Raw genomic sequence first — 25,581 nt, 5'->3', positions numbered from 1 at the left:
CGAAGAGGAGCAGTTTGGACGAGACAATCCGCGGAGAACAAGCTGAAGAAAGAACTCAGGCCAGTCAGAGATAAGGTTACGTTGGTAAACTTCAAGTAAAGAAGTGCAAATATCGCGATTTTTTAAAATCTGAGTTGAGGGGGACCCGCGATCTTTATCAAAATAGTTTGCACTACACAACAAGGAAATTGTCGATTTACTCAACCATTATTGAATAGGTTATTAGTAAGTTAAAATCTACTAGTCACAGACAAACGACTTGACATGCTGCCATCTTGGATGGCAGAGGAACTCTGTCCAGTCTCTGTTCTTTTGCCCATCTTAATCTTTTCTTTTTATTGGCCAATCTGAGATATGGCTTTTTCTTTGCCTAGAAGAAAATGCTGCCTAGAAGGCCAGCATCCCGGAGTCGCCTCTTCACTGTTAACATTGAGACTGGTGTTTTGCTGGTACTATTTAATAAAGCTGCCAGTTGAGGACTTGTGAGGCGTCTGTTTCTCAAACTAGACACTCTAATGTACTTGTCCTCTTGCTCAGTTGTGCACCGGGGCCTCCCACACCTCTTTCTATTCTGGTTAGAGACAGTTTGCTCCGTTCTGTGAAGGGAGTAGTACACAGCATTGTACGAGATCTTCAGTTTCTTGGCAATTTCTCATGGAATAGCCTTAATGTTTCAGAACAAGAATAGACTGACGAGTTTCAAAAGAAAGGTCTTTGTTTCTGGCCATTTTAAGCCTGTAATCGAACCCACAAATGCTGATGCTCCAGATATTCAACTAGTCTAAAGAAGGCCAGTTTTATAGCTTATTTAATCAGAACAACAGTTTTCAGGTGTGCTAACATAATTGCAAAAGGGTTTTCTAATGATCAATTAGCCTTTTAAAATTATAAACTTGGATTAGCTAACACAACGTGCCATTGGAACACAGGAGTGATGGTTGCTGATAATGGGCCTCTGTACGACTATGTAGATATTCCATTAAAAATCAACCGTTTCCAGCTACAATAGTCATTTACAACATTAACAATGTCTACACTGTATTTCTGATATATTTGTTGTTATTTTAATGTACAAAGAATGAAACCCCAAAAGTTTGAACAGTAGTGTATATAATCATTTTTTTATTGTTATTTGTATACATTTTTTACACATTTAACCCTTTTTTGGGGTAGGCATAAAACTACCTCCATAGTTCCATTCATTTTTTAAACATGTATAGGTTACCTTTAGACGAGTCCCGTGACACTTTGTAGAGGGATTTGTAGAGCAAAACAGAGAACACCATGATGTTCGTGAGAATCTCCCCTTTCCACAGTGGAGTCACATTAGTTTGTAGCCAAAACGGGTCAGACCCGTCAAACAGAAGTTGGCATATCAAATCAAACTTTATTTGTCACATGCGCCGAATACAACAAGTGTAGACCTTACCGTGAAATGCTTACCTACAAGCCCTTAACCAACAGTGTAGACCATGGTGCTTGCCTACGGAGCTGTGAGGGGAACGGCACCTCCGTACCTTCAGGCTCTGATCAGGCCCCACACCCAAACAAGGGCACTGCGTTCATCCACCTCTGGCCTGCTCGCCTCCCTACCTCTGAGGAAGTACAGTTCCCGCTCAGCCCAGTCAAAACTGTTCGCTGCTCTGGCACCCCAATGGTGGAACTAACTCCCTCACGACGCCAGGTCAGCGGAGTCAATCACCACCTTCCGGAGACACCTGAAACCCCACCTCTTTAAGGAATACCTAGGATAGGATAAAGTAATCCTTCTAACCCCCCCCCCCCCCTTAAAAGAGTTAGATGCACTATTGTAAAGTGGTTGTTCCACTGGATATCATAAGGTGAATGCACCAATTTGTAAGTCGCTCTGGATAAGAGCGTCTGCTAAATGACTTAAATGTAAATGTAATGTAAATGTGTAGTTCAAGAAGACCGTACCCGAGTCCAGTGGGGCTTATGGGGGTCATACAGCAAAACGGAGACCACCATCATGTTCATGAGAGTCTCATAAATATGTAGGCCAACCCGTTAGGAAGCTACAGTCATTATCTGGAGAATACCGATTTTCGGGATGTCTCATGGTCTGACTAACACGCTGTAGCTCGGCCACCTTCCACCGCAGATATGGAAGGCTGCCATAGGCGGATGCAGTAGATTGAGACGCAGCCCATGCAGATATCTCTGGGTTAAACTGACCGGATTTTGATGGGTATTTTTTTGTTACATTACTTATATTCACGCACCATTGCGTCAATAGACTCTAGGGGGTTTTAATACACGCTTCTCCGGCTCAGCGACTCCAAAGACATGCTCCAACCAGCAACTGTCTATCATGTGCGTGAGGGAAAATATATCATACTGCAGGCAGCATAGAGAACAAAAATACAAGAATGGATGCAATGAATTGATTATTTAATGTCATGATGGACAAAGCTCTGTTCAACAAACTCGAACTCAAGATCAAACCGTTTGGGGTGGAAGCAATTTGCAAACGATATTGTGCATAACACTCTCAGGCAGTCAAGCAATACATTCCGCAGAGGGTCGCTTACAGTCTAGTCTGGTTGCTGCCACAACTAGACCTTGTTTCAAATGTATCAAGACATAATCTTATATGTATGCCTAGCAATCAACAAATGTAAGCTACATTTTTTAAAGCACACTTTTACATGTCTCAGTCACAAATGACAGCTCGAATAAGCCCCCTATTGTGAAGGACGTGAACGAGAGGCTTGTAAAATAAAATACAATTTTATTTGTCAAGTGCCGAATACAACAAGTGTATGAAATGCTTACTTACAAGCCCTAACCAATGATGCAGTTACATTTTTTAATAATATTAAAAAAAAAAAGAATAAGAAATAAAAGTAACAAATAATTAAAGTGCAGCAGTAAAATAACAATAACGAGGCTATATACAGGGAGGCTATATACAGCGAGGCTATATACAGTACCGGTACAGAGTCAATGTGCAGGGGCACCGGTTAGCTGAGGTAATTGAGGTATTATGTACATGTAGGTAGAGTTATTAAAGTGACTATGCATAGATAATAACAGAGATTAGCAGCAGTGTAAAAGGGGGGGCAATGGAAATTGTCTGGGTAGCCATTTGATTAGATGTTCAGGAGTCTTATGGCTTGGGGGTAGAAGCTGTTAAGAAGCCTCTTGGACCTACACTTGGAGCTCCGGTACCGCTTGCCATGTGGCAGCAGAGAGAACAGTCTCCAACTAGGGTGGCTGGAGTCTTTGACAATTTTTAGGGCCTTCCTCTGACACCGCCTGCTGTAGAGGTCCTGGATGGCAGAAAGCTTTGCCCCAGTGATGTACTGGGCTGTACGCACTACCCTCTGTAGTGCCTTGCGTTTGGAGGCAGAGCAGTTGCCATACCAGGCCAGTGATGCAACCAGTCAGGATGCTCTCGAGGGTGCAGCTGTAGAACCTTTTGAGGATCTGAGGACCCATGCCAAATATTTTCAGTCTCCTGAGGGGGAATAGGTTTTGTTGTGCCCTCTTCACGACAGTCTTGGTGTGCTTGGACCATGTTAGTTTGTTGGTGATGTGGACACCAAGGAACTTGAAGCTCTCAACCTGCTCCACTACAGCCCCGTCGATGAGAATGGGGGCATGCTCGATCCTCCATTTTCACAATCATATCCTTTGTCTTGATCACGTTGAGGAAGAGGTTGTTGTCCTGGCACCACACGGCCAGATCTCTGACCCCCTCCCTATAGGCTGTCTCGTCGTTGTCGGTGATCAGGCCTACCACTGTTGTGTCATCGGCAAACTTAATGATGGTGTTGGAGTCGTGCCTGGCCGTGCAGTCATGAGTGAACAGGGAGTACAGGAGGGGACTGAGCACGCATTCCTGAGGGGCCCCCGTGTTGAGGATCAGCGTGGTGGATGTGTTGTTACCTACCCTTATCACCTGGGGGTTGGCCCGTCAGGAAGTCCAGGATCCAGTTGCAGAGGGAGGTGTTTAGTCCCAGGGTCCTTAGCTTAGTGGTGAGCTTTGAGGGCACTATGGTGTTGAACGCTGAGTTGTAGTCTATGAATAGCATTCTCACATAGGTGCTCCTTTTGTCCATGTGGGAAAGGGCAGTGTGGAGTACAATAGAGATTGCATCATCTGTGGATCTGTTGGGGCGGTATACAAATTGGAGTGGGTCTAGGGTTTCTGGGATAATGGTGTTGATGTGAACCATGACCAGCCTTTGAAAGCACTTCATGGCTACAGATGTCAGTGCTACAGGTTGGTAGTCATTTAGGCAGGTTACCTTAGTGTTCTTGGGCACAGGGACTATGGTGGTCTGCTTGAAACATGTTGGTATTACAGACTCAGACAGGGAGAGGTTGAAACTGTCAGTGAAGGCACTTACCAGTTGGTCAGCGCATGCTCGAAGTACACGTCCTGGTAATCCATCTGGCCCTGCGGCCTTGTGAATGTTGACCTGTTTCAAGGTCTTACTCACATCGGCTGCGGAGAGCATGATCATACAGTTGTCCGGAACAGCTGATGCTCTCATGCATGTTTCAGTGTTACTTGCCTCGAAGTAAGCATATAACTAATTTAGCTCGTCTGGTAGGCTCGTGTCACTGGGCAGCTCTCGGCTGTGCTTCCCTTTGTAGTCTGTATTAGTTAGCAAGCCCTGCCACATCCGATGAGCGTCGGAGCCGGTGTAGTATGATTCAGTCTTACTCCTGTATTGACGCTTTGCCTGTTTGACGGTTCGTCGGAGGGCATAGCGGGATTTCTTATAAGCTTCCGGGTTAGAGTCCCGCTCCTTGAAAGCGGCAGCTCTACCCTTTAGCTCAGTGCTAATGTTACCTGTAATCCATGACTTCTGGTTGGGGTATGTACTTACAGTCACTGTGGGGACAACGTCATGACTCTTTTGAGTTTTCAGTTCATCGTTTGCTGGTGGTGGGGTAGGGGGGATGTTTGACCTACAGGTAACTACCAAAATAATGGAAACACGTGAGTAAGTAAGGGGTACAAAGTATATTGAAAACAGGTGCAACCACACAGGTGTATTGTATAAAATGCTGGGCAGGCCATTATTTTGGCTACCATGGCTATGCCCCCATAGGAATACAATGCCCCCATCCACAGGGCACCAGTGGTCACTGAATGGTTCGATGAGCATGAAAACTATTTAAACCATATTCCATAGCCGTCTCAGCCACCAGATCTCAACCCAATTGATCACTTATCAGAGATTCTGGAGCGGCGCCTGAGACAGCGTTTCCCACCATTACCATCTACAAAATACCAAAATATGGAATTTCTTGTGGAAGAGGTGTCGCATGTCACGGCTTCAATAAGTAGTGAGTGCAGGAGTCAGGCGCAGAGAGCAGGGTTCAAAAGATGTGGATCTTTAATATTCCAACACAACCAGAGAGACGGTCACGCCACACACACAAGGGCGCGTAAAGTCCCAGTCCAACAAACAGGATGAAACTGATCAGGAAAAGAAAACACAAGAATAATCAAACACCACAAACAGAAAAACAAGCCCGCACAAAAGCCGGCGGGCCTACTGGGTTTAAATAGCCCACAACCAAACCTAAACACGAAACAGGTGCAACAAATCAGACACAACTAAATGAAACAGAAAAGGGGATCGGTGGCAGCTAGTAGGCCGGCGACGACGACCGCCGAGCGCCGCCCGAACAGGAAGAGGCACCATCTTTGGCGGGATTCGTGACATCGCATCCCTCCATTATAGTTCCAGACACTTGTATAATCTATGCCAAGGTACATTGAAGCTGTTCTGGCTCTTGGTGACCCAATGCTCTATTAAGACACTTTATGTTGGTTATTTTGTCAGTTACCTGTATATGGCAATTTCTGTCATACTGCACTACATTAAGCCTATGACAGTGGCCAGTTATTGCAGATGTACACTCATGGCCAAAAGTTTTGAGAATTACACAAATATTAATTTCACAAAGTTTGCTGCTTCAGTGTCTTTAGGTATCTTTGTCAGATGTTACTATGGAATACTAAAGTATAATTACAAGCATTTCATAGGTGTCAAAGGCTTTTATTGACAATTACATGAAGTTGATGCAAAGAGTCAATATTTGCAGTGTTTACCCTTCTTTTTCAAGAACTCTGCAATCCGACCTGGCATGCTGTCAAGTAACTCCTGGGCCACATCCTGACTGATGGCAGCCCATTCTTGCATAATCAATGCTTGGAGTTTGTCAGAATTTGTGGGGTTTTGTTTGTCCACCCGCCTCTTGAGGATTGACCACAAGTTCTCAATGGGATTAAGGTCTGGGGAGTTTCCTGGCCATGGACCCAAAATATCGATCTTTTGTTCCCCGAGCCACTTAGTTATCACTTTTGCCTTATGGCAATGTGCTCCATCATGCTGGAAAAGACATTGGTTGTCACCAAACTGTTCCTGGATGGTTGGGAGAAGTGGCTCTTGTTTTGGTACCATTCTTTATTCATGGCTGTGTTCTTAGACAAAATTGTGAGTGAGCCCACTCCCTTGGCTGAGAAGCAACCCCACACATGAATGGTCTCATGATGCTTTACTGTTGGCATGACACAGGACTGATGGTAGCACTCACCTTGTCTTCTCCGGACAAGCTTTTTTCCGGATGCCCCAAACAATCGCAAAGGGGATTCATCAGAGAAAATGACTTTACCCCAGTCCTCAGCAGTCCAATCCAAGGAACCTTTTGCAGAATATCAGTCTGTCCCTGATGTTTTTCCTGGAGAGAAGTGGCTTCTTTGCTGCCCTTCTTGACACCAGACCATCCTCCAAAAGTCTTCGCCTCACTGTGCGTGCAGATGCACTCACACCTGCCTGCTGCCATTCCTGAGCAAGCTCTGTACTGGTGGTGCACCGATCCCGCAGCTGAATCAACTTTAGGAGACCGCCCTGGCGATTGCTGGACTTTCTTGGACGCCCTGAAGCCTTCTTCACAACAATTGAACCGCTCTCCTTGAAGTTCTTGATGATCTGATCTTACTGGCAGCAATATCCTTGCCTGTGAAGCCCTTTTTGTGCAAAGCAATGATGACGACACGTGTTTCCTTGCAGGTAACCATGGTTGACAGAGGAAGAACAATGATTCCAAGCACCACCCTCCTTTTGAAGCTTCCGGTCTGTTATTCGAACTCAATCAGCATGACAGAGTGATCTCCAGCCTTGTCCTCGTCAACACTCACACCTGTGTTAACGAGAGAATTACTGACATGATGTCAGCTGGTCCTTTTGTGGCAGGGCTGAAATGCAGTGGAAATGTTTTTGGGGGATTCAGTTCATTTGCATGGCAAAAAGGGACTTTGCAATTCATTGCAATTCATCTGATCACTCTTCATAACATTCTGGAGTATATGCAAATTGCCATCATACAAACTGAGGCAGCAGACTTTATGAAAATTAATATTTGTGGCCACGACTGTATATCACCTGAGCCACATATAGGAAATAAGAAATACATGTTCCTCTATACAGAAGTATATCATGTGTGTAGGCCTATATGATGAGTGTGTTCATATCCTCCTCTCTCTTAGGTGCGTATTCAGACCATGCCTGTGCCCAGCCCTGGTGAGAGCCCCCTGTAAAGAGGCACCTTTGATTGTTTTAAGCAGACCCTTGCCAAAGAGGTGGGTAGTAGTAGCCTATCGCTTTCTGGTGTTGAATGTGTTTGTTTTGTTCAACTCTCTTTGCTGTCTCTTTTATTCATTCCTTCTTTCTCTAATTTTCTCTATTACAGGGGTTCAAAGGCCTGTATAAAGGCATGACGGCCCCTATCATTGGAGTCACACCCATGTTCGCTGTCTGCTTCTTTGGCTTTGGCCTGGGCAAGAAACTACAACAGAAAACCCCAGTCCATACGTACAGTTGAAGTCGGAAGTTTACATATACCTTAGCCAAATACATTTAAACTCAGTTTTCACAATTCCTGACATTTAGTCCTAATAAAAATTCCCTGGTTTACGTAAGTTAGGATCACCACTTCATTTTAAGAATGTGAAATGTCAGAATAATAGTAGAGAGAATTATTTATTTCAGCTTTTATTTCTTTCATCACATTCCCAGTGGGTCAGAAGTTTACATATACTCAATTAGTATTTGGTAGCATTGCCTTTAAATTGTTTAACTTGGGTTAAACATTTCGGGTAGCCTTCCACAAGCTTCGCACGATAAGTAGGGTGAATTTTGGCCCATTCCTCCTGACAGAGCTGGTGTAATTGAGTCAGGTTTGTAGGCCTTCTTGCTCGCACACGCTTTTTCAGTTCTGCCCACAAATGTTCTATAGGATTGAGGTCAGGGCTTTGTGATGGCCACTCCAATACCTTGACTTTGTTGTCCTTAAGCCATTTTGCCACAACTTTGGAAGTATGCTTAGGGTCATTGTCCATTTGGAAGACCCATTTGCGACCAAGCTTTAACTTCCTGACTGATGTCTTGAGATGTTGCTTCAATATATCCACATCATTTTCCTACCTCATGATGCCATCTATTTTGTGAAGTGCACCAGTCCCGCCTGCAGCAAAGCACCCCCACAACATGATGCTGCCATCCCCGTGCTTCACGGTTGGGATAGTGTTCTCCAGCTTGCAAGCCCCCCCCTTTTTCTGCCAAATATAACGATGGTCATTATGGCCAAACAGTTCTATTTTTGTTTCATCAGAACAGAGGACATTTCTCCAAAAAGTACGATATTTGTCCCCATGTGCAGTTGCTAACCGTAGTCTGGCTTTTTTATGACGGTTTTGGAGCAGTGGCTAATTCCTTGCTGAGCGGCATTTCAGGTTATGTCGATATAGGACTCGTTTTACTGTGGATATAGATACCTTTGTACCTGTTTCCTCCAGCATCTTCACAAGGTCCTTTGCTTTTGTTTTGGGATTGATTTGCACTTTTCGCACCAAAATACGTTAATCTCTAGGAGACAGAACGTGCCTCCTTCCTGAGCGGTATGACGGCTGCGTGGTCCCATGGTGTTTATACTTGCATACTATTATTTGTACATATGAACTTGGGACCTTCAGGCATTTGGAAATTGCTCCCAAGGATGAACCAGACCTGTGGAGGTCTACATTTTTTTTCTGAGGTCTTGGCTGATTTCTTTTGATTTTCCTATGATGTCAATCAAAGAGGCACTGAGTTTGAAGGTAGGCCTTGAAATACATCCACATGTACACCTCCAATTGACTCAAATTATGTCAATTAGCCTATCAGAAGCTTCTAAAGCCACAACATAATTTTCTGGAATTTTCCAAGCTGTTTAAAGGCACAGTCAACTTAGTGTATGTAATCTTCTGACCCACTGGAATTGTGATACAGTGAATTATAAGTGAAATAATCTGTCTGTAAACAATTGTTGGAAAAATGACTTGTGTGACTTGTGAACAAGACATTTGTGGAGTGGTTGAAAAAGGAGTTTTAATGACTCCAACCTAAGTGTATGTAAACTTCCGACTTCAACTGTAGGTGATCGTTCCATAGTAGTGTCTTCACCCATTTTTATGTTGAAAGAGTTTGTGTGCACAGGCATGTGTGTGCGTATGGTTGTGTGTGTGTGTGTGTGTGTGTGTGTGTGTGTGTGTGTGTGTGTGTGTGTGTGTGTGTGTGTGTGTGTGTGTGTGTGTGTGTGTGTGTGTGTGTGTGTGTGTGTGTGTGTGTGTGTGTGTGTGTGTGTGTGTGTGTGTGTGTGTGTGTGTGTGTGTATGCATATGTTTATGTGTGTGCGCTTGTTTGTGTTGTGCATAACCATCTGCTGTCCTTCTCAGGTATCCACAGCTGTTTGCTGCCGGGATGCTGTCAGGTGTGTTCACCACAACCATCATGGCCCCTGGAGAACGCATCAAGTGTCTCCTACAGGTGAGAAACACCTACAGTAAGACCACACAGAACTGGGTTTCAGTTAACAGGTTTAAGTTAACTGGGTTTAGGCTAACAGGCTTAAGTTAACTGGGTTTTGGGTAACAGGCTAAAGTTAACTGGATTTAGGCTAACAGGCTTAAGTTAACTGGGTTTTGGGTAACAGGCTTAAGTTAACTGGGTTTAGGCTAACAGGCTTAAGTTAACTGGGTTTAGGATAACAGGCTTAAGTTAACTGGGTTGAGGATAACAGGCTTAGGTTAACGGAGATGGTTCAGTGAACCACGCTCACGTGATTCAAAACCTTCCCTGAGTCCTGAAGACTTGTGCTTGCTTCCTGGGTTAGTACCTAGGCTTTAGCTCAGCAGGCTGACACGGTCTTGTGGCATGCAGATGACCCGGGGTTTGAACCCAGTTGATTATGTAACGTGATGTGGTGGATATTTTAAATACTATCAAATGAGGAGAGACAAACTTATCACACAAGTCAGAGTTACACTGAAACTAAATCTTCATTCACTAATTAATAAGGGAGCAGGTCACATCAAACACAAATTAATGGAGTGAGTGCTCCCTGAGTGGAATGAGCCTCTGGGTTATATACTATCTCAGGATAGGTCAGGATAGGTGCAACCGCAGAGATGACGTACAATCGTTCCAAACACTAACCCCACACATCCTGTGCCAGACCTTAGGCCCCAAATACAAAGAACTTGTTGTTTTGTTCAGTACTAAGAACTTAGGACATTTGTTGTTACTTAGTTTCCACCTTGAACTAGGGGAGAGAACAATCTCCCCTTAGGAGGAGATGACTGACGCATAGACACTGTGGAGACAAGTGATTGGTTCCCCACTACTCACGCCATCCCTTCACATGGTTTGCAATAAATACACATAGTTCACATATGGAAACAATGTTTCCTTCTGACCTCCTTTGCCATGTCCTTGCTGATATTCTGCATAGCAACAGTGACATGTGATAGACAAGCCCGACTTCTCCCTTCTCTGGACCCAAGGTGACTCAGGCCCATTTGAGGGAGGAAGTGCAGCTGCCAACACCAGAGTCCGAAAGGAGACATTCTAATAACAAGAGTTTCAACAGTTCAATCAAATAAGCATATTCAGCAGATAAGACATCTTCATTATTATCTATGTTACTTAGCTAATTCTGATTTCTCCACCACAATAGATCCAGGCTGCCAGAGGGGAGCTGAAGTATGCTGGGCCCATGAACTGTGTGAAGCAGCTGTACAAAGAGAGGGGAATCTACAGAGGCACTGCTCTCACCCTCATGAGAGGTACTTCCTGACAGATTGAATATATATCCTATACCCTTGTCTCTGATATCTAACTCTACTGACTAACTGACTGAATATACAATATATCCTATACCCTTGTCTCTGATATCTAACTCTACTGACTAACTGACTGAATATACAGTATATACTATACCCCTGTCTCTAATATCTAACTTTGCTGACAGACTGATTCACCTTATATCCTATACCCGTCTCTAATATCTAACTCTACTGATTGACTGATTGACTATACATCCTATACCCCTGTCTCTAATATCTAACTTTACTGACTGACTGAATATATATCCTATACCCATCTCTAATATCTAACTCTACTAACTGACTGATTGACTATATATCATATACCCCTGTCTCTAATATCCAACTCTTTATCTAAAAGCTAGATATGTTTGTTCAGTAGTGATTGTGTTATTAGACAACTGACTTTGTGCCAGTGATTCTGACAGTCCGACTTTGTTTCTCAGACGTGCCAGCCAGTGGGATTATTTCATGACCTATGAATGGTTGAAGCACCTCCTCACACCAGAGGGCAAGAGGTGAGTGAGTGTGTGTGTGTTTACTCTGTGTGCGTTTCTGCGTGTGTATGCAAGGGTTGCGGTCAATTTCACTTGAAGTCAGTCATTTCAGGAAGTAATCTGAAATTCCAATTCAATAATTGAAAAAAGGGCATCTACAATGTCTTTAGAAAGTATTCACACCCCTTGACTTTTTCCTCCTTTTGTGTAACAGCCTGAATTTAAAATGAAAAGCTGAAATGTCTTGAGTCAGTAAGTATTTAACCCCTTTGTTATGGCAAACCCAAAATAAGTTCAGGAGTAAAAATGTGCTTAACAAGTCACATAATACCTCATCTCTGTACCCCACACATACAATTATCTGTAAGGTCCCTCAGTCGAGCAGTGAATTTCAAACACAGATTCAACCACAAAGATCAGGGAGGTATTCCTATGCCTCGCAAAGAAGGGCACCTATTGGTAGATGGGCAAAAAATAATAATACATTGACTATCTCTTTGAGCATGGAGAAGTTATTAATTACACATTGAATGGTGTATCAATACACCCAGTCACTACAAAGATACAGATGTCCTTCCTAACTCAGTTGCCGGAGAGGAAGGAAACTGCTCAGGGATTTCGCCATGAGGCCAATGGTGACTTTAAAACAGTTACAGAGTTTAATGGCTGTGATAGGAGAAAACTGAGGAAGGATCAACAACATTGTAGTTACTCCACAATACTAACCTAATTGACAGAGTGAGAAGAAGGAAGCCTGTACAGAATAAAAACATTCCAAAACATAAATCCTGTTTACAACAAGGCACTTAAGTAATACTGCCAAAGAAATGTAGCAAAGCAATTACATTTTTGTCCTGAACAGAAGTAGGAACCTAATTTATTTTTTCTTTCTGTTCCACTGTTCCAAACATCAAAATAAAGATCTGAACCAGTTCAACCCCCCCCCCCCCCCCTCCAAATTACAGGCTTATATCGTTCCTTTCTGTCAATTGTTTTACCTGTGAAAACAACATTTTACATTTAGCTAATTAAATTACGTCACCAATCAGTGCGGATAGAGCAGGCAAGCTAGTTGTTTACATGTGTGATGGACAGACAAGTGTAGCCTATGGCTCAAGATGTGACTGAAGTTTTACGGGTGGAGAGAGAGCGAGAGAAGGTTGAGGAGCAGGCTTAAAGCACTAGGCAGCTTTATATGACATGCATTATCTAAATTAGGTCAACAAAATTATACCTAGGAGGAGCGGCTTCCGGCGCCGACCGAGATGGCCGCCTCGCTTCGCGTTCCTAGGAAACTATGCAGTATTTTGTTTTTTTATGTGTTATTCCTTACATTGGTACCCCAGGTAATCTTAGGTTTCATTACATACAGTCGGGAGGAACTACTGAATATAAGAGCAACGTCAACTCACCATCGTTACAACCAGGAATATGACTCTCCCGAAGCGGATCGTGTGTTTTGCCTTCCACCCAATACAATGTATCTGATCCCAGCCGGCGACCCTAAACAACGACGCCGTAAAAGGGGCAAACGAAGCGGTCTCCTGGTCAGGCTTCGGAGACGGGCACATCGCGCTCCACTCCCTAGCATACTACTCGCCAATGTCCAGTCTCTTGACAATAAGGTTGATGAAATCCGAGCAAGGGTAACATTCCAGAGAGACATCAGGGATTGTAACGTTCTTTGCTTCACGGAAACATGGCTCACTCGAGAGACGCTAACGGAGTCGGTGCAGCCAGCTGGTTTCTTCACGCATCGCGCCGACAGAAACAAACATCTTTCTGGTAAGAAGAGGGGCGGGGGTGTATGCCTTATGATTAACGAGACGTGGTGTGATCATAACAACATACAGGAACTCAAGTCATTCTGTTCACCTGATTTAGAATTCCTCACAATCAAATGTCGACCGCATTATCTACCAAGGGAATTCTCTTCGATTATAATCACAGCCGTATATATTCCCCCCCAAGCAGACACATCGATGGCCCTGAACAAACTTTATCTGACTCTTTGTAAACTGGAAACCACACACCCTGAGGCTGCATTCATCGTAGCTGGGGATTTTAACAAGGCTAATCTGAAAACAAACCTCCCTAAATTCTATCAGCATATCAATTGTGCTACCAGGGCTGGTAAAACCTTGGATCATTGTTATACTAACTTCCGCGACGCATATAAGGCCCTCCCCCGCCCTCCTTTCGGAAAAGCTGACCACGACTCCATTTTGTTGCTTCCAGCCTACAAACAGAAACTAAAACAGCAAGCTCCCGCGCTCAGGTCTGTTCAACGCTGGTCCGACCAATCTGATTCCACGCTTCAAGCTGCTTCGATCACGTGGATTGGGATATGTTCCGCATTGCGTCCAACAACAACATTGACGAATACGCTGATTCGGTGAGCGAGTTCATTAGAAAGTGCATTGACGATGTCGTACCCACAGCAACGATTAAAACATTCCCAAACCAGAAACCGTGGATTGATGGCAGCATTCGCGTGAAACTGAAGGCGCGAACCACTGCTTTTAACCAGGGCAAGGTGACCAGAAACATGACCGAATACAAACAGTGTAGCTATTCCCTCCGCAAGGCAATCAAACAAGCTAAGTCCCAGTATAGAGACAAAGTAGAGTCGCAATTCAACAGCTCAGACATAAGAGGTATGTGGCAGGGTCTACAGTCAATCACGGATTACAAAAAGAAAACCAGCCCCGTCGCGGACCAGGATGTCTTGCTCCCAGACAGACTAAATAACTTTTTTGCTCGCTTTGAGGACAATACAGTGCCACTGACACGGCCCGCTACCAAAACCTGTGGGCTCTCCTTCACTGCAGCCGAGGTGAGTAAAACATTTAAACGTGTTAACCCTCTTAAGGATGCAGGCCCAGACGGCATTCCCAGCCGCGTCCTCAGAGCATGCGCAGACCAGCTGGCTGGTGTGTTTAAGGACATATTCAATCAATCCTTATCCCAGTCTGCTGTTCCCACATGCTTCAAGAGGGCCACCATTGTTCCTGTTCCCAAGAAAGCTAAGGTAACTGAGCTAAATGACTACCGCCCCGTAGCAACTCACTTCCGTCATCATGAAGTGCTTTGAGAGACTAGTCAAGGACCATATCACCTCCACCCTACCTGACACCCTAGACCCACTCCAATTTGCTTACCGACCCAATAGGTCCACAGACGACGCAATCGCAACCACACTGCACACTGCCCTAACCCATCTGGACAAGAGGAATACCTATGTGAGAATGCTGTTCATCGACTACAGCTCAGCATTTAACACCATAGTACCCTCCAAACTCGTCATCAAGCTCGAGACCCTGGGTCTCGACCCCGCCCTGTGCAACTGGGTCCTGGACTTCCTGACGGGCCGCCCCCAGGTGGTGAGGGTAGGTAACAACATCTCCACCCCGCTGATCCTCAACACCGGGGCCCCACAAGGGTGCGTTCTGAGCCCTCTCCTGTACTCCCTGTTCACCCACGACTGCGTGGCCATGCACGCCTCCAACTCAATCATCAAGTTTGCGGACAACACTACAGTGGTAGGCTTGATTACCAACAACGACGAGACGGCCTACAGGGAGGAGGTGAGGGCCCTCGGAGTGTGGTGTCAGGAAAATAACCTCACACTCAACGTCAACAAAACAAAGGAGATGATTGTGGACTTCAGGAAACAGCAGAGGGAGCACCCCTCTATCCACATCGACGGGACAGTAGTGGAGAAGGTGGAAAGTTTTAAGTTCCTCGGTGTACACATCACGGACAAACTGAATTGGTCCACCCACACAGACAGTGTTGTGAAGAAGGCGCAGCAGCGCCTCTTCAACCTCAGGAGGCTGAAGAAATTCGGCTTGTCACCAAAAGCACTCATAAACTTCTACAGATGCACAATCGAGAGCATCCTGTCGGGCTGTATCACCGCCTGGTACGGCAACTGCTCCGCCCACAACCGTAAGGCTCTCCAGAGGGTAGTGAGGTCTGCACAACGCATCACCGGGGGCAAACTACCTGCCCTCCAGGACACCTACACCACCCGATGTCACAGGAAGGCCATAAAGATCATCAAGGACAACAACCACCCGAGCCACTGCCTGTTCACCCCGCTATCATCCAGAAGGCGAGGTCAGTACAGGTGCATCAAAGCAGGGACCGAGAGACTGAAAAACAGCTTCTATCTCAAGGCCATCAGACTGTTAAACAGCCACCACTAACATTTAGTGGCCGCTGCCAACATACTGACTCAACTCCAGCCACTTTAATAATGGGAATTGATGGAAATTATGTAAAAATGTATCACTAGCCACTTTAAACAATGCCACTTAATATAATGTTTACATACCCTACATTACTCATCTCATATGTATATGTATATACTGTACTGTATATCCTCTACTGCATCTTGCCATCTTTATGTAATACATGTATCACTAGCCACTTTAAACTATGTCACTTATGTTTACATACCCTACATTACTCATCTCATATGTATAGACTGTACACTATACCATCTACTGCATCTTGCCTATGGCGTTCTGTACCATCACTCATTCATATATCTGTATGTACATATTCTTTATCCCTTACACTTGTGTGTATAAGGTAGTAGTTGTGGAATTGTTAGGTTAGATTACTTGTTGGTTATTACTGCATTGTCGGAACTAGAAGCACAAGCATTTCGCTACACTCGCATTAACATCTGCTAACCATGTGTATGTGACAAATAAAATAAAATTTGATTTGATTTGATTTCTATGAAGGAACTTTGAATGTCCTTTGAGCTAGCTAGCTAACCAGCTTGAGCTATCACGCTATCAAGCTTGTGTGTGCAGAGCGGCACCAGAATTAGAAACACGTCTTACCTTTTTGTAGTTAATAAATCCAACTTGAAATGTGATAACTAGGCCTATAGTATCCTTAACTAGCATTGAAAAAGTGAATCCATTCTTTTCTAGCTAATAAAAAATCTCTCTCCCTATCTTCTCACGCTTCTAACGTAGCCTATGCTTTGGAGGGACAGGTGCCTAAACACTCACAAACAATGGCAAAGATTTTCAGCTTTCAGGCAGACACTGGAATACGTTTCTGAGTGAGAGAGTGAGGGCTTTGCATAGGCGCTTTGTTGATCTTTTTTGTGGGACTAGAAAATAAATATAGAAAGTAAAATAACATTTTTACCGGTTTCCATGCTTTTAAAATAACAGCTTTGTACCGGAACAGTATGGATCACTTTCGTTCCCGATTCCGTTTCTGTTCCTTGAAAATGTTTGCTATTTTCTGGTTTTCGGTTCTGTTCCCTGACCCGGTTCCAACCCCTAGTCCTGAATACAAATTGTTATGTTTGGGGCAAATCCAATACAACACATTACTGAGTCCCACTCTCCACATTTTCAAGCATAGTGGTGGCTGCATCATGTTAATGGTATGCTTATAATTCTTAAGGACTGGGGAGTTTTTCAGGATAAAAAAGAAATGAAATGGAGCTAAGCACAGGAAAAATCCTAGCGAATAACCTGGTTCAGTCAGCTTTCCACCAGACACTGAGAGATGAATTCACCTTTCAGCAGGGCAATAACCTTAAACACAAGGCCAAATCTACACTGCAGTGGATCAAAATGCTAATAAAGTAAATTGCAATCCTAATTTAACTAAACCAAGAAGACAGTGAATGTTTAACTAAACCAAGAAGACATGTGAAGTGGCCGAGTTACAGTTTTGACTTAAATCTGCTTGAAAATCTATGGCAAGACCTGAAAATGGTTATCTAGCAATGATCAACATCCAATTGGACAGAGTTTGAAGATTTTTGAAAAGTATAATGGGAAAATGTTGTGCAATCCATGTGTGGAAAGCTCTTAGATACTTACCAGGAAAGACTCACAGCTGTAATCGCTGCCAAATGTGATTATAACATGTATTGACTCAGGGGGTTGAATACTTATCTAATCAAGATATACAGTGCATTCGGAAAGTACTCAGACCCCTTCACTTTTTACACATTTTGTTACGTTACAGCCTTATTTCAAAATGGATTAAATAAAACATAATCTACAATCTACACACAATACCTCATAATGACAAAGCAAAAACAGGTATTTAGAAATGTTTGCAAATTTATTACAAATAAAAAACAGAAATAACTTATTTACATAAGTATTCAGACCCTTTGCTTTGTGTCTACAACTTGATTGGAGTCCACCTGTGGTAAATTCAATTGATTGGACATGATTTGGAACGGCACATACCTGTCTATATAAGGTCCCACAGTTGACAGTACATGTCAGAGAAAAATCCAAGCCATTAGGTCAAAGGAATTGTCCGTAGAATTCTGAGACAGTATTGTGTCTAGGCACAGATCTTGGGAAGAGTACCAAAAAATGTCTGCAGCATTGAAGGTTCCCAAGAACACAGCAGACTCCATCATTCTTAAATGGAAGAAGTTTGGAACCACCAAGACTCTTCCTAGAGGTGGCTGCCCGGCTAAACTGGGGCTCCCGAGTGGTACAGCGGTCTAAGGCACTGCATCTCGGTACTAGAGGCGTCACTACTGTCGTGGCAATTTCCTGTATTACCAAATGATGAGAGAGCAAACCACACACCAGTCAGAGTTATACTTAAACGTCACCTTTAATAATCATTAAGCTTTTGCAATAGCATTTGACTTTCAACATTTCAGTATCTCTAATTAAATAGTTGAGAGTGGCCAACATAATGGCAACTGAGATCTTTTATAGCAAAGATCCACCCCCTAGTCGACATGACAAACCACAGATAATAGGAACTGCTTCACAAAGAAAGACTTTTACTTGAGAGAGGAGTATCCCATAGCTAGACAGCATTCGCTATAAATTATCGTTCAGTTTGGTCTCCTAAACAAGGTTCTAATCTCATCCTTGGTACTTCACTGTCTACCAAAACATTACCTCATCCAATGGCATATATCAATTGTCAATCCTAGATACTCCCAAACCTGGACAAACTCACTGAAGACAGTGAGCCTCTTAGGTCAAATACTAGGTCAAGATAAGGGCAACCTCAGAGGGGACATACAATGGTTCCAGACACAGCCATACTCTTTCCTTTTTCCCCCAGAAAAGTAGGGAGTGACTGGCGTACAGACATTGTATGAGATAACTAACTGGTTCCCCATTAATAACGCCATCCCTTCACATGGTTTAGGAATAGTTACAGACACATTCCCATAAGAAGACAATGTTCCATTCTGTCCTCCTCCCCGTCTGATATTCTACATAGCACCACATGGTTTAACAGATACATTGACATATGAAGACAAGCCTGACCTCTCCCCTCTCTGGGCCCCAAGTGACTAAGCCCTAGCTGAGAAGTGATAACTGCAACTACCAACCCTATAGATAAAGGGAAAGATTTTAATGACAAGTATCTCACAAGCATATTATGAAAATAAAACATCTTATCTATGTTACCCAACTCATTCTGATTCATCCCCAACACTACAGACCTAGGTTCGATTCCCGGCTGTATCACAACCGGCCGTGATTGGTAGTCCCATAGGGCGGCGCACAATTGGCCCAGCGTCGTCCGGGTTAGGGTTTGGCCAGGGTAGGACGTCATTGTAAATAAGAATTTGTTCTTAACTGCCTTGCCTAGTTAAATAAAGGTTAAATAAAAAATAAAATAAATAATTGGGGTAGAAGGGCCTTGGTCAGGGAGATGGTCACGCTGACAGAGCTCCAGAGTTCCTCTGTGGAGATGGGAGAACCTTCCAGAAGGACAACCATCTCTGCAGCACTCCACCAATCAGGCCTTTATTGTAGAGTGGCCAGACGGAAGCCACTCCTCAGTAAAAAGCACATGACAGCCCGCTTGGAGTTTGCCAAAAGGACTCTCAGACCATGATAAACAAGATTCTCTGGTCTGTGTCACACCCTGATCTGTTTTACCTGTCCTTGTTATTGTCTCCATCCCCTCCAGGTGTCGCTTGTTTCCCCAGTGTATTTATCCCTGTGTTTCCTGTCTCTCTGTGCCAGTTCGTCTTGTATGTTCCAAGTCAACCAACGTTTTTTCCAGTTTTCCTGCCTTTGCTATTCTCCTTTTTCTAGTCCTCCCGGTTTTGACCCTTGCCTGTTCTGGACTCTGTATCCGCCTGCCTGACCATTCTGCCTGCCTTGACCTTGAGCCTGTCTGCCACTCTGTACCTCCTGGACTCTGAACTGGTTTTGACCTTTTGCCTGTCCACGACTGTTCTCTTGCCTACTCCTTTTTGGATTATTAAACATCTTAAACTCATACCATCTGCCCCCTGTGTCTGCATCTGGGTCTCACCTTGTGTCATGATAGTACGAACTGGCCATGACAGACCCAGCAGACTTGGACCAGCTTCGCCAATCTGTCTCCCTGCAGGGAGCCATCATTGGGAGACATGAGGAGCTGTTACAGGACCTTCTGGAAGGGCTTCGTTCTCTGACAGAACGCCACGACCAAGTGTTTAAGGCTACTATGGAGCTAATTAAGGAGTTAACTCACAGGCTGTCTGCCATCCCTGAGAGACTCCAACCTCCCAGTGCATTTTTTCCTTTTAGTGGTTGGTACAGCCTACCCCGGTTCCCCGAGAACCCCGCTTACCTCCTCCGGAGCGATATTCTGGAGATCCTGGTACCTGCTGGGGCTTTCTTTCTCAGTGCTCGCTTATTTTTGAGCTACAGACATCTTCGTTCCCTTTGGACCGATCGAGATAGCGTATATTATTACGCTAATGTCGGGAAGGGCGCTCTCCTGAGCCACGGCTGTTTTGGGAGCAGCAATCCACCCTTTGTTGTCATCTGGAGGAATTCATGGCGGAGGTGAGGAAAGTTTTCGAGTCTCCGGTATCCGGGAGAGAGGCGGCCAGTAAACTTCTTGATTTACGTCAAAACTCCCGTAGTGTGGCAGACTACTAGGTTGATTTTTGCACGTTGGCCGCCGAGAGTGTCAGGAATCCGGAGTCTCTCTTCGATACCTTTCTACATTATCCGAGGTGGTAAAAGATGAGCTAGCTGCTCGGGAATTGCCAGTGGATCTCGACTCCCTCATCGCCCTAACCATTAAAATTGATGGACGCTTAAGGGAACGCAGGAGTGAGAGGAGGTCTGGCCTCAGGCACACTCGTTCACCCGCTATGGCTCGCTCACCTTCGATGGAATCTGGAAGTTCACGAAGGCAGTTTTCCCGAGAGGATCCGAAGCCACCCGAGCTCCCTCGGGAATTATCAACGACGGGTGAGTTGGATTCTCCTGAGCCTATGCAATTGGGAAGAGCTAGGTTATCGGTTGGGGAACGCTCATGTAGGCTGAATTCCAACTGTTGTCTGTACTTTGGAGGGGCAGGACATTATATAGCTACCTGTCCTGTTAGGAAACACTTGTCTCTGTTGGGTACAAGTACTTTGGTGAGTCAGACTGGGAGTTCCCTAATTCCCATCACCCGTACACCTTTCTTTGTGCTTGTGCTGTGGGGAGACCAATCTAAGTCTCTCCGAGTGCTCATTGACTCTGGGGCTGATGAAAGTTTTATGGATGCTACTATTGCTTCTGAGCTAGGTATTCCCATTCAACTTCTCTCAGCTCCCATGGATGCCAGGGCACTGGATGGCCGCTCAATAGGTGGAGTCACCCATTGTACTGTGCCCATTCAAATACGGATTTCCGGTAACCACAGTGAGACCATACTACAGTTCCTCCTCATTGCATCTCCCCATGTTCCTGTTGTCTTGGGATTTTCCTGGTTCCAAAAACAGAACCCTGTTATTTACTGGACCACAAGCTCCATCATGGTTTGGAGCCCATTTTGCCATTCCCACTGTCTTCAAGCAGCACAGCCTTCTCCCAGACGTCTTCCTCAGGTCGTCAGCAAGGCTTTGTATGTTATTCCCACTGAGTACCATGACCTACTTGAAGTTCTCAATAAGGCACGTGCAACTTCCCTACCCCCGCACCATCCTTTTGTTTGTGCCACTGATCTTCTCCCTGGCACCTCACCACCTCGGGGTCCGCTATATTCTCCACCGCTGGCTGGAGACCAAGGCTATGGAGGAGTACATAGAGGAGTCTCTGGCTACTGGGGCCGTCCATCCGTCTGCATCTCCTGCCGGCGCAGGGTTTTTCTTTGTGGAGAAGAAGGATAAGACCTTACACTCGTGCATTGACTACCGGGGACTGAATGACATTACTGTAAAAAATTGTTACCCCTTACCACTCCTCTCCTCGGCTTTTGAACCTCTCCAGGGGGCCACCTTGTTTTCCAAGTTGGACCTTCGGAATGCCTACAACCTGGTTCGCATACGAGAAGGAGATGAGTGGAAGACAGCCTTTAACACAGCCAGCGGACATTATGAGTATCAGGTCATGCCGTTTGGACTCACCAACGCCCCCGCTGTCTTTCAGGCCCTGGTAAACGATGGTCTCCGAGACATGCTCAACCATTTTGTGTTCGTCTACCTTGACGACGTCCTGTTTTTTCCCCGTTCTGCCCAAGAACATGTTCTTCACATCAGGCAGGTGCTTCAGCGCCTCCTGGAGAACCAACTGTTTGTGAAAGCCGAGAAGTGTGAGTTCCACCGCTCTACAATCGCTTTTCTGGGATATGTCATTGCTGAGGGTAATGTCCAGATGGATCCTGGAAAGGCGAAAGCAGTGGTGGATTGGCCACAACTTACGTCCAGATTGCAGTTGCAACATTTCCTAGGATTTGCAAACTTCTACCGCCGTTTCATTCGGGGTTACAGCACCCTGGCGACCCCGCTCTCGGCACTCACTTCTCCCAAAGTACCGTTCAAATGGTCTCCTGCTGTCAACAAAGCCTTTATGGACCTGAAGCATCGGTTCACAACAGCACCCATCCTCATCCATCTGGACTCGTCGCGTAAATTTGTGGTTGAGGTGGATGCAACTGATGTTGGAGTGGGGGCCATCCTGTCCCAGCGATCTGCCCAGGACCAAAAGCTTCATCCCTGTGCCTTCCTGTCCAATCGTCTCAATTCTGCAGAGAGGAACTACGACATAGGCAACCGAGAACTCCTGGCAGTCAAGATGGCGTTGGAAGAGTGGTGGCACTGGCTGGAAGGAGCAGAACAGCCATTCTTGGTCTGGACCGATCATAAAAATCTGGAATATCTCCGTACAGCCAAGCACCTTAACTCTAGGCAGGCTCGGTGGGCTCTGTTGTTTACCAGATTCAACTTCACTATTTCCTACCGCCCAGGGTACAAAAATGCGAAGCCTGACGCTCTCTCTCGCCTAGACAGTTCCTCTGCTACACCCTCGGTCACAGAAACCATTCTCCCTACCTCATGCCTAGCAGCCACTGTGGATTGGGGTATTGAGACCCTGGTTTGCAAGGCACAACACTCCCAGCCTGGACCTGAAGGGGGTCCTGCCAACCGGCTGTTTGTCCCCAACTCAGTCCGGTCCCGGGTCCTGGAATGGGCTCATTCCTCCAGCCTTCCTTCGACAACGTTTCTGGTGGCCCACAATGGTTCCTGACGTCTCTGTCTTTGTCGCCGCATGCACGGTGTGCGCCCAGAACAAGACTCCATGGCAAGCTCCTTCTGGCCTTCTTCATCCACTACCGGTCCCTCATCGTCCCTGGTCCCATATCTCTCTGGACTTTGTCACTGGGCTTCCCCCATCTGATGGCAACACTGTCATTCTGACAGTGGTGGATCGGTTTTCTAAGGCCGCTCATTTCATCTCTCTCCCTAAACTACCCTCTGCCAAGGAAACGGCCCAGCTGATGGTGCAGCACGTCTTCCGGATCCATGGTCTCCCGGTGGATATGGTTTCCAACCAGGGTCCTCAATTCTCATCTCAGTTTTGGAAGGCGTTCTGCACCCTTATTGGGGCATCAGCCAGTCTACCCTCCGGATTCCATCCCCAATCAAACGGCCAGTCGGAGCGAGCTAATCAGGACTTGGAGACCACCTTAAGATGCCTGGTCTCAACCCCACTACCTGGAGCCGGAAAGTGGTCTGGTTAGAGTATTCCCGGAACACCCTTCCCTGTTCAGCCACGGGACTCCATGAACTTTTGAGTGCTCCATGGGGTATCAGCCTCCGCTCTTCCCAGAACAAGAGCAGGAAGTCAATGTACCCTCGGCCCAGATGTTCGTCCGCCGCTGTCGACGTACCTGGAGAAGAGCTAGGGCGGCACTTCTCAAGACCAACTCCAGGTATCGTCAACAAGCAGGTTGCCGTCGGACTCCAGCTCCCCGCTACCGAATTGGGCAGAGGGTATGGCTTTCCACATGGGACCTGCCACTTCGGGTGGATTCCCGCAAACTGTCTCCTTAATGTGGATGTAAAGGTGCTGGCGAAAGTGATAGCAAGGCGTCTGGAAGTAGTCTTACAAGGACCCATATCACAGGAACAAACCGGCTTTATAAAGGACATATATTAATTTTTTAACATTCGTACGCTGTTGAACATTATTTATTCTAAACTATTCTCAAACTCCCCTGAGGTGGTAATCTCCCTAGACACAGAGAAGGCATTCGACAGAATTGAGTGGGAGTACCTATTTGCTGTTCTTAAAAAATTGGGATTTGGGGACAAATTTAGCTCATGGATCCGTCTCTTGTAAACAACTCCCCAGGCCAGTGTCTGTACCAATGACACCCGTTCTGATTATTTTGCCCTGGAACGTGGGACACGCCAAGGCTGCCCACTGTCCCCTTTATTATTCGCCTTCGCCATTGAGCACCTTTCAGTAGCTTTGCGGCATCCTCCTCTTTCCAAGGTGTAACACGGGAAGGAGTTGAACATAGGTTATCATTATATGCAGATGATTTGTTACTCAATGTAAATAACCCTGTAACCTGTTTACCTTCTATCCTTTCTATTCTGGAGAACTTTGGCTCCTTCTCCGGTTACAAGCTGAATCTCCAGAAAAGTGAGTGCTTCCCAATCAATCCAGCAGCGCTACAGCTCCAGCAGACAGACTTGCCCTTTCAGCTTAGCCGCTCTGGTTTCATATACCTTGGAGTGAACGTAACTTGTTCATTACATGCTCTTTTTTCTGCAAACTTTGCTCCCCTTGCACAAATGAAAACTGATTTTCAGAGACAGGGTAGCTTACCACTATCACTTATAGGAATGATTAATGCTGTAAAAATGAACAGTTTACCCAAATTCCTTTATCTATTTCAATCTATCTCATTGTTTTTACCAAAGTGTTTTTTTAAGTCAATCAATCAGGCTGTTACCACATTTATCTGGGGAGGAAAGGTACCCAGAGTCAGTAGATCTTTGCTTATTTGTAAATATAATTTTTTCTAGTTTTCCCAACCTGGCCTCTAAATACTCTTTGCCGCCATCTCACTTTTTCTGTTACCTTCAAATTAGGCATTGTGTTTCCTCCCAATTTTCTGGCTTCCCTGCTCCACCCCCTTGCCAACCTTGGGATGGCATATTATTACTATTACCTCGACAGAAAGCAGTCATTTCTCAGATCTGTGTATTTTGTCATTGGACAAACACTCCACCAACAAAATTAAATCTGCTTGGGAACGGGAAATGGGTGTTGAATTTACACCGGAGTGGTGGGATGAGGTGATTGATAGAATACGCTCCACTACGTCTTGTGCTCGTCTTGGTCTCAGACAATTTAAGGTTTAACATAGGGTGCCTTTTTCCAAATCCAGATTGTCTGACATATATCCAAATGTAAATGATGAGTGTGATAGATGTCAGGTCTCACCATGTGACCTTAGTCACATGTTCATTCACTGCTCTAAACTACAAACTTACTGGGATTCTGTTTTCAAAAATGTATCTGAGGTGCTTGAAATTAACATGCAGCCTTGTCCCTTGATAGCTGTCTTTGGTATTCCAGAAGACTTGTTCTCCTTGGACCCCAAACATGCCGATACTGTTGCTTTTACATCCTT

The 25,581-nt window shown here is 45.2% G+C and overlaps 1 pseudogene; it reads left to right on the top strand.

Annotated features, from left to right (window-relative positions):
* The window catches only part of LOC139536127 (cAMP-dependent protein kinase type II-alpha regulatory subunit-like), a 51,345-nt pseudogene that overhangs the window by 5,378 nt on the left and 20,386 nt on the right, over window positions 1-25,581 (top strand).

The sequence above is a fragment of the Salvelinus alpinus genome, chromosome 12 (genome assembly GCF_045679555.1).
Source record: "Salvelinus alpinus chromosome 12, SLU_Salpinus.1, whole genome shotgun sequence".
NCBI lineage: Eukaryota > Metazoa > Chordata > Actinopteri > Salmoniformes > Salmonidae > Salvelinus > Salvelinus alpinus.
The sequence above is the reverse complement of the archived record's forward strand: the minus strand, read 5'-3'. Positions and strand labels throughout refer to the sequence as shown.